The sequence below is a fragment of the Buteo buteo genome, chromosome 15, assembly GCF_964188355.1.
Source record: "Buteo buteo chromosome 15, bButBut1.hap1.1, whole genome shotgun sequence".
NCBI classification, from domain to species: domain Eukaryota; kingdom Metazoa; phylum Chordata; class Aves; order Accipitriformes; family Accipitridae; genus Buteo; species Buteo buteo.
In genome coordinates, this window is record NC_134185.1 from 13509266 (window position 1) to 13527952 (window position 18687).

Sequence of the window (18687 nt, forward strand, 5' to 3'; positions counted from 1 at the left end):
TGGAGAGGCCATCTTTTGGTCCCTAGCATTATTTGACTTACTGCTCGCATGACCTAGCTATATCTAAAGGTGTATTAAATGCCAAAAGTCTGTGTTTGGAGAAGACAGATGCTTATGACTGGTGACTAAGTTAAGAGGAATAAAGAGATATAGCACATGCACCTGTTCTAGAGAGCACTCCTTCAGAGAGGTATGTAATACAGCTCAAGCTCACAGCGCAGCTGGGTCTTTTATAGCAAAACCCATGTTTCCACCACCTAGTAGATTAAAACTCCCTATACTGAACAGGCATTGCAAATATCAAGTTCATCTGGCAATCAGGAAAACAGCCTTTTCAGATTTATACCCGAGTCTGGCAAAGTAAGGAGGGACATATATAACTTAAGGCATAAAAAGTTGTACCCTTGACTAATAGCTAATTATTTGCTATTTATGATGAAAAATAGAAATTGCAATAAATACTACTGTAATAATCTGGGAGAAGACCAAGGCCTGGGTATTTAGTGGCTATTAATTTTTTTCCTACTATTATTATTTATATTCTAGGAGTACTTTTAAGTCATAGCTAGGAATGGGACTCCATTACTTCAGGAACTTCAAAGATGATCAGGACACTAAAAAAAAATAAGAAATTACCTAATTTTAATGCCTAATTACATGGCTACTCTAAGATAGTTCACCCAGGGTCCTTCCTTATGAACTCAGGCTCTATCAGGTGGCTAAGCACCTCTTTCTGAGATAGATGAGGAGATTTGTCAGTCTTAGAGATAGATTGCCTAATCCACAAGTATGTGTTAAAGGTGGGGGGGGGAGGTGGGGAGAGGACACATAAAGAAAGCCCAGTGGCCTAGCACAGGGTAAAAAAAAAAAAAAAAAAAAAAAATGACTGGCAGAGAAGCATCTTAATTTTTTATGTGCTCTAGAGAAGATGATAGCCTGACCTCATCAGTCGGGTGCAGATTACAGCTTCATCTTTGCCATCGTTGTTGTGCTGCATGCTGCGTGCCACCCTCAGTATTTCAGGAACTGCTCCATTTCCAAACCATTACTGATACTAAGTAGAAGGTAAGTCTTACACTGGATACCACGAATATCATGGTGAATATCTCACAGCTTATAAACAAAAATGCAGTGATTCTTGAGACACAAGTGCACAGTCTCATTTTTATACTGAATTTAGGGTCACAAGAAAGAGGATACTGCTGACATATTTGTTTATTTCTTAATCGTTTGTAGGATAACATCCTAGGACAAGAGGCCTGTGGTGATAAGGACAATACAAATACAAAACAAAAGCTGTCATTCCTCAGTTCTGCAGCTGTTCAGACTCCACATGTTCAGAGAAATTTATTGCCTTCCAAAGCTAGTCCTTCCCAAATAATGAAATACTCTGCAACCACATCCCTTCGTATTCCTGTTGAAAGCTTTTGGCCTACACTGTCAAATGCATTTTAAATGCTGTTTTAAAGACTGAAACTTTGACAGCTTTGGTCTAAACCTTTTGACTCATTGAAAATAACCTTTTTTGTGGGCACAGATAGTTCTGACCTATGAAAGGTCTCTTAGCTCAGATTTTTAGTTTGAATTAAGTACAGCAAGCTAGACAGGCTCCAAAATAGCTATCACCTAAAATATGGGACACCTTCGATCACGGTACAGACAGACACTGGGCTTGAATTTAAGCGTTAGACTTGCTAGCAGATTGCTTGATGATGAAACTAATGGGGTTTTTTAATGGATTCTTAGACAATAAGTTCTACTTTATTTAAATAATTGCACTCATTGTACTTGAGTGTAAGAGATCTGTATTCTGTATTTCAGTGGTTAGGGTACTCAGATGGGGAAGAGGAAAGTGATACAATAGGGATTTCTGAACACAGCAATAAAAGAAAACTCTTGAATAATCGAAGAAATGTTCTTAATATATTAATAGAAAGTTTTTTCCCCATTTATTTTCCTGCCAACATCATCTAATAGCTGAAACATAATTTTGTCCTTGTTTATGTCACACATGTACTTTTAAAAACCTAATTTGTACCCTTCCTCAGCCTTTCATTTTTTGACTAAGCATTGTACACATTTTGCAGATGAAATCTCACAACGCTTTATATAATTACATTAATGTTTCCCTTTCTCTGTTGGATATACCTCTTAAAGTCATTATAGCCATACTGCTTTGAGCTTATAGACACTTCATGACAGGAGTGCATACAGGTTTTATAAATTCCCATCTTATTGCAGAAATTTATATCAGTCCTGTTCATCCTAATTCTGAATGTCTGTCATGATATCCTAATTTTCCTGAAAAAAGTCTCCCAACTCTGTGCATCGCTAGCTGTTATTATCACCATCTTATTTTCTGTAACAGAGCTGTTAATTCAGAAGTTGTTAGAAGTTTTTTAAGAGCAATACATAAGACACTATAAGAATAACCTCCTTTCAGCCTCATAGTTTGACTTTCAGCACAACTTCTTTTTTCTTTAGTAGTTCCTTACCCCTTACAATTCTGGAAATAATGTTCATTTTCTCCAACTAAACCAAAAGTTTCCAGGTGGAAACACTTTTTTCTTTTTTTTTTAATTGCAGTGTATATAGATAAGATCTGCATTTTCCTTGACTAAAATAAAATTACTTATTGGAAAAGATATGATCTAGTTTGCAACAATTTACCTTTGATAGTATCACGTGAAATTGCATCACATTTTCCATTTACCTCCATATTCCTTCTTTCAAGTTTCAAATTTTGTTCAGTCTTGCATACTATTGAAAGACTGGCCTCACCATGCAACAATATCTTTATTATGTTACTCTTCAAACATACTGTACCATCAGAAACTTAAACTGATTTAAAACACCAAAGGGCTTGTACTAGATTTGCAATTTTTTTAGATATGTGGGCTTAGAATTAAAATAGAAATTTTGGGTGTGTGGTGTAGTTTATGTTTTGATTTTCCCATTGTGTGAAGTTCTTTTCTTTATACATTTCCTGGGCATTTTTCCTTTCTATTTTTACTCAATATGTGAACCTCTTATTGAAAAAGCATGCAGCTACATATAGACCTTTTTCCCTTTTTTTTTTTTTTTTTAATCTGTCTCATCATTGCAGAGTGGCCTCATTTCTTCTTTCCTCATGCACCAGGTTCCACATTCCCATTCAAGTGTGCTGTCAATCAAATTCCATCCCCCCCCCCCCCCGCCTTGGAATTGAAAGCCTCTGTTTCAATTTGACAGGGAGTGGAAACATTTTTAAGTCTGTTAAAATAGGCTAAGTTTCTTAGAAACTCAGTGCTTTAAATTTCCTTCCATCTAAGAGGCCTATCCTTGTTTCCCTTTCCCCATATTGTTTCTATAAAGTGTTTATCTTTAGACTGTGTGTTGCAGAGAACATGTTTTCTAAATACTTATAAAGGGTCTAGGTAACTGTAGTTTCTGTCCTCAATTAATACAAGTAATCAAGATTGTATGATGAAAAAGTTATGTGTGGAAGAGCAGGGATGGAATGTGTTCTCTGTATTAAATATAAAACACATAAATAAAGAATTTGAAAGAGTTTACCATATTTTTTTGGACTGGGAATTCAATCCTGACCTATGGAGTTTGTGTGTCAAGAAGAGTTTCCCTATTACTCTCAATCAGTACATAAGGCATTTGTTCACTTAACCACAGGAGGACATGACACAAGGAATTAGATAACATTCCTGTTAAAACCCTACCAGAAGACAGGTGCTAACAAAGATATATTTTATATGACTCCATAGCGGACTGGATGTTCCATGCTAAATAATAGAAATCTATCTTCATTGAGGCAGGGGAGCTGATCATTCAGAAGTGACATAGGGAAAGAAAGTTGCAAAAAGGCAATTGGTCACCATTTTAAAATAAAAATAAATTTTACATCTTGATTAATTTTATTATTTATTTGTTTTATAAAATCAAGTATTTTTTAAGTTTTCAGACTTCCTCAGCCCTCACTCTTTGCTCTCTAGATGGATCTTTTGGCATTTACAGTGTCCCCTATCTTCATTAAGCTCCTGCTGCTATTGCTTTTCTTATATTTCTTCAATTACAGGCCAGTCCTCATCTGATACAGGTCCACTTGGCAATGCTGAAGTCACTGAAGTCAATTAAAGCAGCTAAGGATCTGTTCATAATGCAACTAATATGATCTATTTGCTATGCTTTTAAGATGTTTGCTGAATTATTTCAGTCATGTTATATGTATATATGACAGCTACATATATAAGGGGACCTTTCACTAAAATCTTGAAAATGTCTGTAGTATCACTGCTCTGCATAGGAGCAATCAAAGATTCTAAATTCATTTTTCACATGCAAAAGCCAAATCCCACTACATTTGTTTTAATCAACAAATGACCACTGACTCTGACATACAGTCAAAAGATGACATGAGTAAAAAAATGGGACTGAACACCTGGCCTCAATGTTTAAGCAAATATATTTATGTTTAAATATGCATTAGACATAAATAACATTCCAGCGCCTGGATTCTCTGGTGCCAAGAAAGGCTTCCAGTCCTTCAATCAGGTCAGAGAACAGCAAACTCAATGACTGGTGCTACGAAGAAAGAAGAAAAACCTCTTTTTGCCTGTAGCATCTCTGAGTTCCGACAGAATGGCTAAGTTCAGCTCTGTGGGTGTATACAGAGCTGTTAACTGGCCACAGTAACCCAACCATGAGAGATGGCAGAAGTGACTTGTTCATCACTTGGCAGTGCTAGTAAGATAGTAAGAGTGACCTATTATATTCTAGGTAACTTATGCTAACATCTGTATAGCTATCCACCTTTTTATATCTTTTTTCTTAATTTTTTTTAACTTATCCATGCTAATTGAATAGCTGTTTTGGGGTTTTTTTTGGTAGCAATACACTGAAACCCAAAATCGGTGTGGTGTTTTATCAGATTTTTCTTAGTTAACAGTAAAAACTATCTACTGGCAGGCCTCAGCCTTTTTTTCCTAAAAATGGAAAAGCATGAACTGAAGGTAGTCAAACCTAAAACATTATGAGGTTGGACATATCTCGGACAACTATGGCTGTAATTACTGTGTCTTTTCAAAATAGTGTAACTTCTGTTTCCGTGCCTGAATTTTTCTTCTGCTCATTTCACTGCACAGTGTTCTTGACGGTAAGCCATGTGAAGGACCTATGGTGGGTTAAAAAAGTAACTTTGCTCCTGTTACATGGAATGAAACAGGGATCTGATTAAAAAATAGAATTAACTAAAGCACTGCAGGAGTCTTTTAGTTCTGTGATAACATCTCCTTGTTTTATTGCCTAGTTTAAAAAGAACAGACAGCTCTTCAGCCAGTTAACTTCACTGTTCTCTTGCTGCATTAAAAACTAGCAATAGACCACAAGGACACAAATCATTGCTTTCACTCAGCTAGCTGTGCAGAGGTAAAGGAAATGGTGAATACTAGAGGAAATAGTCCTTAGGTACAGGTATGGAAAATTTGGATAAGACTTGTTACATGATCTAGAGCTGTGCTTTGGGAACACCCACAGAGGACAGTGTTTTATAATCATTTCTTCTAGATATAAGAGACAGGATTGGTGCTTAATAAAATTGTGGCCTCCTTGCACTTAAGTAGGCACTTAAGCACGGATGATTTCCTCCTGTATTTTTTATATAGTGACTCATTTATGTGAAAAGTAGGTTTATACAAAAATGTCTTGAAATGAAAGCTGCAGCTTTTCATAACTAGTTTGACAGTGAAACTAACTATACAAGAAAGAAGCAATGCAGATTAAAGGCCAGTCTGTGTGGGGTATATTCAGTTTTTTCTCTGGTAGCATAGAACATTATGGTTGGTTTTCATCACATTTTGTTTTCTTTTGTGTTCACTGGGAAATGCACTTTACATTCTGTTTCCTTTGTACAAAGTGTTTGATTAATCTTCTCATAGTTCTCTGTATGTTTCTGTTTCACTGATGGAACTCCCTTCTTTGGTTCATTTATCACCAATAGATTGTCCTGGATATTAATCACAGACTATATAACCTAGTGGGAAATGCTCCTTGCCACTGTATCTTCAAAACATCAGGTCAATAAAATCCTGTATCCATTAAATTTCTTATACTTACCATGATATACATGTAATTATATTTTACAAGTAAGTGAAAGTAGTAAAGCAAATATAAAAATGCACAACTTTAGACCTTTTAATACAGATTTCTCTTAACATGACTAATATAGTTGACAATATCCATACTTACTATGTGAATAAATATCAGTTGTAATGGGTGCGTTCCTACCTACTTGTTAAAAATACATTATATATATATGTATATACAGAGAGACTCAAAAAAAAAAAAATTCAAAGTATTTGATTTGGAACTCCTCCTGTTTGCCAGCTGCTTTACATAATACACATTTTTTTTCCCAGGATACGTGTTTACTCAATCATCAGAGAGACTGAAATGTAGGCAAACAAAGCACTACGTGTTTTGAAAACTAAGTTATTTATGGCAGTAGAATAATTTTCCAAGTCCTTGTAGCTCTAGCATAATATATGTTCATTATCAGATCTGACAACAGGGAATTTACAAGAGAATATGCAACATATATATGTATATACATCTATATTTATGTAATACACTGTTGAATGAAGGGTTAAATATCAGAAAACCTGATCACTTGCAATTAAAAATTGGACAAGTGCTATAAAGTATGTATATATAAGTAAAGTATGCTTTAGTACAAAAAAGCAGGCTGGAAAATAAAAGTTAAGACTTTCTAGTTTTGATATTGTTACTTCATTTTTGGATGAACATTAACCCACTGAATCAGTATGGGGTAACTCTTCATTAACACTGAAGTCAGCAAGATTACTCTCCGGCCCTTTGTCCTTACCTTCTGACAGCATTGCCTTCTGAAATGGCATTGGAACTGATAGACAACCTCAGAGCCAGCTCTGAGTAGGCACATTTGTCTTTGTGTATGAAATCCTTGTGCATGTTAATACATAAATGTAATCTCTTTCAGCATACAGAAATACTTATGATATATTTAAAACTATAGATTTAGATTAGATTAACATAATCTAGTTTGTGTTTCCTAGGGCATTACTTTTGCTTTGATATTAATAGTTTTAAAATAGCAAAAGCATTACTCTATCACAAAAAACACAAGGAAATAGATGCAAATCTTGATTGTCTATGCAAACACTAATCTCCCATTCCATTTTCAAATTTGAATTGAGCAGTGGAGGTTTGCTTTTGAATTGAAATAGTATTGATATCAGCATGCACTTATCAGCTCAGGATAGAGAAGTTGTCTCTGCTCCCATGCTCTTACAATTTGTAAAGAGGTTGTTGTTTCAAATGTTAGTTTTTCTAGTAGAGGCAGCTCATTAGATCTCATTACTAGTCAGCAGCTGTCACAGAGCACGGATTTCAAACTTACGGCAATACATCTCTTCACAAAAGCTTTCTCCAAAAATGGGGAAACAATTTATTTTGTCATTAACCTCAAATGACATTATACATGACTGCATTTACACCTTTTGCTCTGCTGAAGAGCATTTCAAAATTTAGTAGTTTAAATTTGGTTTATGGCATTTGTTCTCTTCAAAATGCTGATTTCTGCTATTGGAAAAGTGTAAACCAATAAATGAAGTGAAAAGCAAGATCTTTCATCACAAAATTCTGTCATTTTCTGGAATGAAAATTTCTGGAAAGAAAATTTCTGGAAAATATTTTATTTGGTTCTCCTTACAGCCTGTTTGCAAGGAAAGAGGGATTCTAGGGAATTCATTGCTTCAATCAAACCAAGTGAACTTGAGCTAAAGAAGGTTGACCAGGCAACTCCCATCTGTATCATCAGAAACTGTAAAGTTAATGTGTTATGATGAGGAAAAAAAGATGTCCAGGGAATGTTGGTAATGTAACTTCAGAGTTAGTAATGTTAATTTAACATTTCTGAACAAGTGCACTCTAAAGGTCTTGCTTCTGAAAAGGATTTTACAGCCCTTACATTAAAAACAGAAAAAATAGGATTGTTATTTGCAGAGCTAGAAAAAACATACAATGAGATTATTATTTGAAAATTTCTTTCATCTTTTAGAAAATATAAAAAGAGGAATTGTACACAGTGTTGCAGATCCAAGTGTTAAAAAACACAGAAACTGCCCGCCAAGTGCTGTCCTTTTGCATCCTTAAGCAGAAACATGAGTTAGAGAGCAATAACCAACATGTTCCAATTGACGGTGCCCTTAATAAAATCTGAAGGCCTAAGGGTTCTTACAGCAGACAATAGTTTCAATAAGGAAAAAATAAAAATAAAAAATTGCAGCTTCTTGTGCAGTTTTTTAGACATTTTCTGAAAAAGACGAGATAGAAGAAGTCTGATTTATAACATAGCTTATGACTTGGATGACACTTTTCTGCATTTCTGTTTGATCCTTAACATCACAGTCTTTCTTTGGTTTTTTTCCTCTTTTTTTTTACAGAGCATTTTACCGTTCTGTTTTCTTTGTTGTTTCCACTTGATATAAAGCATATAGGTGTGCCAAATTAGTGTCTTCCACAGGAGAAAGGTGATCTGTTCTTTTGTTGACTATTTTGACTTTTAAACAAATGTTTTCTCATTTTACCATCTGCCACTTGCAGAATATTTACAGCGTGTAACTAAAGAATTCTATTAAATATTTTATACAGAGCACAAATCCCAATAACTATTATGTGTGACTGCCAAAACTTAGGATAAAAAAAAATAGTGTAGAACATTAAAGCAAGGTGGGTTATAAAAGCCACTTTTTAGGGTCTGAATAAGGCACAATTGAATATTTTATGGACAAAAGAGTGTTACCTACTTTGACAATTGAGACTTGCCCTTGGGTTGAAAAAAAAATGAAGTAAAAGAAAGCTTCCTGGAATTTCTTTAATTTACCTGGACAGCTCATTTGGTAAATTAATCAAAAACATGACTCAAATAAAATAACAATCATAATCAGTTCTTAAAACCTGGGATGCATGCATGTTACATTAACCTGACAATACCACCAGCCAGGATGATGCATCCTTAAGCTTTTCTACAGAAATAACTATTTTTCACCTCTTTGTCTCTGTAATACTTCGGACACGTGACAGATCCCGTATCACCCGTGCACACTTGGGGCCCTTCATCTCACGCCCACATGGCAGATTTCCAGTCGGCTGCCGGTGACAGGCCTCGCAGCTGGAACGAATTTCAGCCTCCCCAGGAGGTGTGCTGGCTCTCCCAGCTCCTGTAGACTCTGTAGTCAAAGGAAAGAGCTAGACATCTCCAAAATGTGATTCGGCTCCCTTGCAGGTGACTCCCAGTACACCAATAGGGCTAGATGAGAAGACTCTGCCTCTGTCCACCAGCGTGCTTACAGGGAAACTACTGGAGGACAGGAATATATCACAACTATCTTATTTTTCTATATTTTTAAAGAAGCTAATGGCGCACGTTAGTTTATCTGAGGATGCTGGTCCTGTGGTAGGTGTTAGGAATGCTCTGAGCGCATTGGCCAGACAGAGGATTTAGGGAGAGGGGCATCTTGTTTCTGAATCCTTGCCAAGTTAAATAGGACAACTTGTAACCATGAATATAACAAGTCTAAGCAATAAGCTGAGCTATGCAGAATGTATTGACCTCTGCCAATATGCAGTTATGGCACTTTTAGGAACTGTAAAGGTAAAAATAATGACATCTGCAGAGTACAAGTTCTTCTACAATGAAGTGGCCTTGAGATCACAACTTAGAACTGAGGCCTGTAAGTCCTTTTCTGATACCTAGATTTATGTGATATGCCAAAGATCACAAAGGCAATCCGTGGCAGAGAAAGCATTTGACCCAAGGCCTCAACTCTTGAGCTAATATTTGAAATACTCTACAAATCAGCCTTTCTTTTTGACAGTTCACTATGTGAGAATGTGATTTGTTTCTCAGCAAAACATGTTCCAGATGGTTTGCATTTGTAACCACGCTTGAGGAAGAGTTATGAATGTACTTGTTTGGCTTCCATGTTAGAATTACACGATGAAATACTTGCCATTTATGAGTGTCTGGACCTAATATTTACATACAGTTTTCACTTTCTAGAGTCAGATTCATACCTGTTTTTACCCCAGCTGCCCTTGTTAGAAATTACGTTGCATAGGCATGGACACAAAACGAAGTGTCTCATAACGAAGATGTCTGAAACTGAATTCTCCACAGTCCAGGATTTTGTGACCACTAATATGCTAAGCAAGCTGCTGCTGAATTTTTCAAAATGTGGGAATGTTTTCAAATTTGTGGGAATAAGTTCAAAACATTAAACTGAAAATATGGGGGAACATAAACAAAGGGGAAACCAGATTTTTAACATTTTCTGCAAAATATATGGTGTATCCCTAACTAAAACAGTTCTACTAGCTTCAGCAGACCGTATTTTTATACTTGACTCCTCCAAGGACATCCCATGATTTTTCAGGTCATATTCATGAATCATGTAGCTAGATTAGAACTCAGCTAGGAACTACCTTGCAGCATGCTGGACTAATAAACATTTCTCTTTGAAATTCAAGCCAAAGCTCCATTTAACAGGAAAATAACATAATTTTTAATTAAATAAGCTAATTTAACATGCTTAGTTGATTTAAATTTTATTATTAATATGTATTATTAATATGTTAATTATAATCTGAAGCTGTGATAATAATAATTATGGTTTTGTGTGTTAATTCTGTCTGAGGTTTGTTTGTTTTTTTAAGTACTATACAACGGTTTTACATCATTGTGTAAATAAAGGGCATCTTTCTCTGCTTTATCACAGTTTATGATTTCCTTATAGAGTGAATGAGTATCCAAAATGCTGATCAAAGATCTTTAATAGGATCTCTGACAGGATGAAAACAGTAGTCTTTACTTTGAAGCAGAGAAACTGAGAAGAGCTATTAAATCTTGGGAGGTAGGGGAATAAGAATGCCATTTTTACAAGAACCATGTCTCTTTAGCCATAGTGAAAGACAGCAAATTTCTGACCGATAAAGGAAAATAATGATTTTCTAAAAAAATTTACCAGAAGTTCATTGCAACAAAATGTCATTCACTGAATTTTCAAAAAATGTGAAACTTGATCAGTGAAATATGCAGTATTGTCTCAGGAAAAAAATCCAACCAAATGAGGAACCAAAAATGAAACCCCAATTTTTTTACTAAAAAATAAATCCATCTTTCATAAGATATGTTTATAAAAGAGAAGTTAAAATAGCTAATAAAACCGATTCTGTTTTCCGCTAAAGCAGCTTTCCCCAAAAATTATTTGTGCTCCTACTTCTGTTCATACAGTGGGTAAATTGCTTCACAAAATAAATTTTAAAAATCTTTCTTATTAATTTTATTGTTTAATTAAGACACTAGTCATCTTAGAACAAGGTCACCCCTGTTACAGTGATTGCACGGTCCTGGCTGTGAATGAAATCTCTGACTGTTAGGGCATGCAACAGTGGTAATGTCTCTGTCCTCTCATTGATGACCGAAATTGTTAAAGAAGAGCTTTGCAAAGTTCTACCATTGGCTGTCTGTAAAAGTAATTTTACTCTTTAAATATAGAATACTTGAAAGCTATATAACTAAACAAAGGCCTGTATGCAGCAGATGATGCAGTAAATTAGCCATGTATGAGAACTAAAAATAACCAAAACTTACGGAACAGTAGATTAGTTCCTTAAAGTAAATTACTTTCCATACTATTACTAAAGATAAAGCAATTATGATTTATACTAAGTATATAGCAAATAACATGAAATGCTTGATTTATTTTTCAGGCTATTTCAAAAGAAGACACTAGACACCAGTTTATTACAGTGTTCTTGCCACAAAATTTCTCTACTTTGGATGGATTCTCAATGTGCTGTGATAGGTAAGTATTTTCTTATTCTGTGTAATACATTTACCATTAATGCTGGTAAACTACTCTTGTGTATTCTGATAATTGCTCAGGCTTTGGCAAAATCCTAACTTGGCTATGGAATTGAACTTATTTGACTATGGAAGGTAGCAATACATCTGCAGTTTTCGCACTGCTGTTCCTGCCTTCTAATATGCCACTCCAGCTGTCTCAATGGGAAATAACGACTGTAATTCATTGTAAGGGGAAAAACCATCAGACACAGTTCTAGTTGTCAATATGTGTTCATTGTAACATTAGGGTCTTCTGGTGCTGCATCTCATTCTCTTCTTTTCTCTTCCCAGAAACCTCATACAAACTCTTTATGAGCATGTCCTGCGTTTTTTTTGGTAGGTATTTTTTTTTTATTTCTGCCAAATAGTCCAGAATCTGTTGGACTCTTGGAGATATCTATGGCACGTCCTTCAAGTAGTAAGCTGTCATTTTTAATTGCTTTCTGGCTTGTGTGTTTTTTCTCTTAAATTAGTCAGAGTAAAATTTTGCTCATTTCTTTGTTTAGTTTAGGTGAATCTTCTCATACAATGGTCCCACAAGCTGGCACATGGCAAAAAAAAAAAAAAAAATAAAGTCATAATAACAGTAATCATATGGCATCAGCTGAAAAGATAGACATAATAATTTTTTAAAGCAAAGAATCAAACCAACTTCTGCCACTGTATCCTCCCCCCCCCCCTCCCCCCCCCCAAAAAAAACCAACAACAACAAAACATCCCAAATAGAAAACAAGGAGCAGCTAGGGTAAGATTTTTGAAAAATACTATTTTTGGGGAGAAGCTATATTTTCTGTAGTGTACTTTATCAGTAGATCTCAACCTTTCTTGGAAATCTCTATTTTACAAAAAAGGAACTAAGGCACAATAATACAACCTTATTGTCTAAGGTCAAAAGCTTTTCTGAGCAGGAAATCGAAGCTTAAATCCTTCTCTAAGACGGCTCATTGACTAAGGCCTGCAGAATCCAGGATTAACCTGTGTGATCTGTTTATTTGTGGGGTGGAAGAAAGCGTTAGGGGTACAATCAAGTATCAGTGTCAGCTTCCTTAACATTCATTAAAAAAAGAAAATTTCTTAACAATGTGTTTTTACGAGTCCAGCTGGTTAACTGCATTCTGTATTGCAAAATAGTTCCTTCTGCCAACTTGGACCATCGGTTGCAAAATACCCTTCCTGAGGGACTTCACACATAAAAAATGGTATCAATAAATTGAAGATGTTCTTGTACCCTAACAGTGTGTGATATTCAGGTCCCAAGTCTTTACTTAGTCTTAGTCTTAGACTTATAAGTCTCTAGTCTCCTAAAGACTATTTCAGATGAAAAATATTCTGTAGTCTGTTTTATTTATTACCTCTTGCTGAAGTTAAGCCTCTCTGTATGAGCAAGAAGATGGCGAAGCTGCCTTCTAATCCCCACTCCGAACTGGGTAGGCAGTAATACGAATACGTGTCTTCCACTTCCTAAACAAGTCCTAAACAATTTGCTACTACATCCTGTCTTGGTTACCTTTCTGTCAAAGTATGCCCACCAGTTTAGGGCATACAAGCGCCAGTCTGTGTGGTCAGCTGGGGCTTCTTCCTGGGCTTTAAAAATTTAAGGCTCAATGGTAAGACACAGGTAGATAGCAGATGCTCAGCAGAAGAAAAGTAGGTATCTATTAGACCTACTCATGGCAACTTAAGCTCCATGTCATTTTAAGCACTTGCAGTGCTAGGATACAAGTTAGTGATGACTTTGTAATAGTAATGGTATTTGATAGTTCAAGATAGGTGCTTAAAAGTCACATGTGCATCTAATATTTCTTTGTGAAATTCCTCACATGGATTTTTTTTTTTTTAGATCAAACTGAATTCTTATTCTAGTTGTGAAGGAAAAGGAGAGAATTAAGGATAGAAATGAATTTCAGCCTCAGAAAAAGGAATGTTGTGTCTCTGGTTGATTGGGGTTTTATCACAGACCTATTTATATTGCCTGATCAGTATAGGGAGAGATCAAACTTCTTTATTTAAAAATGTTTCTGTTTGCTTCCTGCAACTTTATATCCACTCTCAAAACCATCCTTTTGTCACCTTCTACTTGACCTAGTTATTAGTGGAAGCCCAGATTTCTCAAAAAAGGGAGCAATCAATAATTTATTAGGATTAATAAATATGACAAATATTATATTGTTGTATAATAAAACCAGAGCCTTGAATAAGCATTGTAAAAAAATATCTAGATTAAGTTTATGATTTCAATGGGCAGATTTGTACATCATAGCTTGGGGACAAAGGAGTTCAAACAAAAATTGAGGAACCTTACAAGGTCATACAGAATGCAGGAGCCTACAAACCCAGCTGTTCCCAGTAAAACGCCTGGCTTTTCATTTTCCAGGCAAACTGATGGAATTAAGATTTAGATTAAAGCCAGTTTAGCTCCATTGCCTTCAGTGGAATTATGGAGGTTGTCACCATGGGGAACTTGACTGAAGACTCGGTGTCTTCCCATTCTCTGCACTTGTTCCTCTTCTAGGTATTGGATCTTTAACACTATGAAGTCCTTTGTTGCAAGATAAATACGTGATATTAATCAATGGGATTTGCATCAGAGAGGCGTATTACATGATTTGTTTATGCAAATAACACAAGAAGTGAACACTCCAAGGGCAAACAGTAAGTGATGTTTGATTCAAGCTATTAAGACTGACATGAATTGCTGTTTAATAAAATAATGCCATGTGACTTTTAGCACTAGATTAATCAAAAGGTTAACGTGTCATTTAGAAAGAAGGAATAAATAGCATTTCTATTTACTCTTTATGGATAGGAATTATATTTCTGCTGTTGTACTTAAGAACAAAATTGTCAATAATTGTCCATTATCATCTGAGAACGGCCAGGTATCTAATGAATGTGTGTGTTCAAAGAATCATTCCATGATAGTAAATTATTATTATTAAAGGGTAGAGAAAGTAAGTGTATTTTCACATGAAGAATTAATTACTTCTGTGATTTCTTACAGAAATGCAGATGCCAGAGAAGTGAGAATTTATTAATCCACTGACTAATAAATGTAGTCTTGAGGAAAAAGCCTGATTTTCTTGAAATGTGCCAAACAACTATTCCTGTCTTCCTCAGCAGGGACAGCAGAGGAGATTTACCTCTTCAGTCTCCCTCTCATTTCCTTTGAGGTCTTGTCTTCTGCTGGACCTCTGAACAGATATTTCTTATGCCTTTTCTACATGCATCATTGTATTGAGTCAGATAAAGTTTAGGTTACCAGAATAATTTAGATCTTATTTAAATGTTATCATAAATAAGAACTTACATAATGCACAAGGCTTTTGCTTGAGGCTTTGATGCAAGAATTAACTTCTTTCTTGTTCAATGAATTAATTTTCTAGTCCAGGAGCAGAAACACTGTCTTCCAGTTTAGGTGACCAGTCACACACCAGCGCAACTACAAGTGAAAATATTCTGGTATTTGTATATGGCATACAGAGATACATACAGTTATGTCATTCCAGGAGCTCAGAAAATCACTCATTTCCTGCTGCTCACTGATTCTACAGCTTCTGCACCCACTTGTCTAGCAAAGCTCATTCATCCTTTTGCACTAGCTCTGATACAATGATCAATAAAGTTAGTGACTGTGTATATAAGATAATTTTATCAATTTGTTTCATTTCCACATGTAAGGCAATAGTGGCTATACAAACGCTGGTTCTTTCTCTGACTTGCAAAGTGTTTTGATTCCCTAGGAAAATCACACACACGCGCACACACACACACACAGACCCATCACTCCCTTTGCCTTTAAGTTCTTTCCAATCACTAGCATCCCGCTGATTGCTGTTTGTAGGACTATTGCTCTTCTACTGTAGAACAGCAGCAAAAGAGACAATGGTAACATGTGTCTCTGCTCTTAGAAATTATTTGACCAAGATAAACCCTTTGAAGAAATAGAGGTATTGAAAAATTAATTATTAACATTGCAATGTTTCTTTCCTCAGTTTCAATGATTCAGTCTTACTGCTTTACACTTCTTGATGATGCAAATCAGTTGTAGTTTAAATCAAGTCAGATAGTCACAGCCATTTTGCCACAATGGAACACTACAACAGAGAGAGCATTTGAGAAACCTTACCTGTTGTTTGTAATGGAGAAACATAGCTATTTAGTAACATCAGCATTGCCATCTTGGATTAAATCCATATTTTGTCAAATTACATGTCCTATGGCCAACACCAGATTGTTTTACAAGTGACAACTTCAAGAGTGTTTTTTCACTGCCTTGAATAGAGGGGAACTGCCCATCCTTCCGATGAGCAGCTTTGATATTATTGTTCCCAGCTATGTATATTGGGCCCCACTGATCAAGAATTATCACCTCCATAGTACAGGCAGCATAGGATAGAATGGATGTTTGCACTGTAGCTGCTCTGAATTGGAACAGTTAAGGCAGGGACTGACATCCTCTTTTCTGGAAGATGCTACCACAAAGCAAAATTGAATGTAGTGCTATGTGCTGGCTTCAGATACCGAAGGAACATCCATCACGTCCCTAGAACTTGTATTGCAGGGGAACAAACACTCTCAGATGGCTTAAATGTCTAATTTATCTAACCTGGGATTTGTAGTGCACTGCTGCAAGGCACTGGGGCTGGTGTTTGTTATGATCCCAGTGAAAAGATCACTCAGGTCTGGTAAGATATTGCTTAAAATACCATTTATTGGAGTTAACACTGTAGGGAAAAAGAGGATAGTATGGATAACCTTACATGCCTTCAGAGGTAGGGTACAGTGATGTATCATCAGACAGACCTCCAGTCAGGGAACAGCACATAGTGCAGATCCCATCTGTTTGATGGCATTCTGGTCTTTAGAGCTCTTATAGGATATTCTTAGAAAAGAACAATTCTATTAATCATTTCTAGTGTCAAACAAAAGGATGTTCACATGAGAACATACTGCTTCACTTTAAGATAAATACGAGGACACACAGGTGGTGTAATCGCTGATGCAAATGGCAGCTGTCTACAGGCTCCTTCATTACTGTAACCAGCGAGGTGTACCCTGCAGCCGAGGGATACGCACAGCCCAACACAACCCTGAAAGCCAAGCCAAATGTGCATCATAACACAACACGGCACAGCAAAGGCCTGCACCTTCTCAGGTAAACTGTTGTGTGGATCATTAATTCTTCAGTGTACAATCGCCTTCCAGTTAGGATCACTAATGTGTTATCTAAAATGTTTCTACCTTTAGCTGCTGCGCTTGTCATTCTCAAAATAAATGCTTCAAATGCTCAGATGGCAAATGATACCCTATGTCTGCATCTCAGTGTCCTCAACCAACTCCTCATCATACTCCAGCTGTGTTCCACCATGGGGATAGCATATTCCACCAATGAGAGTATACACTAATGAACTGAGCTGAAAACTGAAACGTGGGCAGACTTTACCAGTCCTTTCTTCTTACTGCTGTAAACTTCCTATAGGCAGATAATAGTCCTGTCTGCAATACACACATGAATGAAACTTGTCTCTCTCCTTGTCTCCATTAGTTTCATCTTGGTCTCTAATAACTGCCCAATATTCTGTGGCTCAAAGTCTCATACCTGCACCAAATAGTAAATAATTATAATTCAAAAATATCCCCATAATATTCCATTGGGTAGCCAGTTTATTTTTTTCACTTAGACAGGGTTCTGTGGCATCAATCTCTACAGTTTAATTACATATTGTGATAAAATTTCCCCTTTCATTTTAGCAGACAGCCTGTATTGTTATCATAGTATGTTACAGGGATGACAGCAGTTTTAAACTAAATTCTCTAAAACATTTACTGCTGTACTTATTTTTAAGTCATGTTTTTATTTGCCTGTGAAGAAAACAATTGTAGTCCATTCTGCCTTGGTTCTTCCCTTCTTATCTTTAGAATAGTTTAGTATTCTCCTTGTTCTAACATACTTCTAGTTTATCCCTCTGAAAAGAGGTACCAATACAGTATATTGTAATATATTACATCTTGGATGTCTATACATGACACTATGAGATTTGTTGCATAATTCTCCAGTCTCATTTCTTATGCAACCTTGCATCTTTGCTCTTTAGAACCCACTTATGCACTGAATGAGTCTCCACTGAGGTCTCTGAAGAGACACTAAGTTTGAAAAAAACACTACCTAACGTTCATACAGGATCTTAAACTTGACAGTTTTTGTTCAGTAAAGACCTGAAGCTGCAATTTTAAATGGTTTAATTTGCATTTCATGGCATCTTATTAGGAATCAAAACATTTCAGGTACACATCGCTAATCTTTTTAAAGTTTTTTTCATCATGATACAGGTTTTGTGAAGCCTTCCACATTATGCATTTATTTTTTCATCTTTCCTTCATTTTTGTTTCAATTACATTCACTATTCCTGTCATTCTTCAGAGTCTCAGATTTGCAACTCTTGAAGGCCCAGTGACTAGAATAAAATTAGAGAATCATAGAATGGTTTGGATTGGGAGGGACATTTAAAGATCATCTAGTCCAACCTGCCTGCCATGGGCAGGGACACCTTCCACTAGACCAGGTTGCTCAAAGCCCCATCCAACCTGGCCTTGGACACTGCCAGGGATGGGACATCCACAACCTCTCTGGGCAACCTGTTCCAGTGCCTCACCACCCTCATCATAAAAAATTTCTTCCGTGTATCTATCTAATTATATCAACCCTCTTCTTTGTATCTAAATCTACCTTTTTTTTAGTTTCAGAAGTTACA

The 18687-nt window shown here is 36.0% G+C and overlaps 1 long non-coding RNA gene across 1 annotated transcript; it reads left to right on the top strand.

The window, feature by feature from the left end:
* The first annotated feature begins 948 nt into the window (after nucleotides 1–948).
* Nucleotides 949–13288, top strand: LOC142039627 (uncharacterized). The gene is made up of 3 exons (XR_012652986.1): nucleotides 949–1065; nucleotides 11800–11894; nucleotides 12227–13288. It is a non-coding gene; the product is annotated as an uncharacterized LOC142039627 (long non-coding RNA).
* Nucleotides 13289–18687: the final 5399 nt, after the last annotated feature.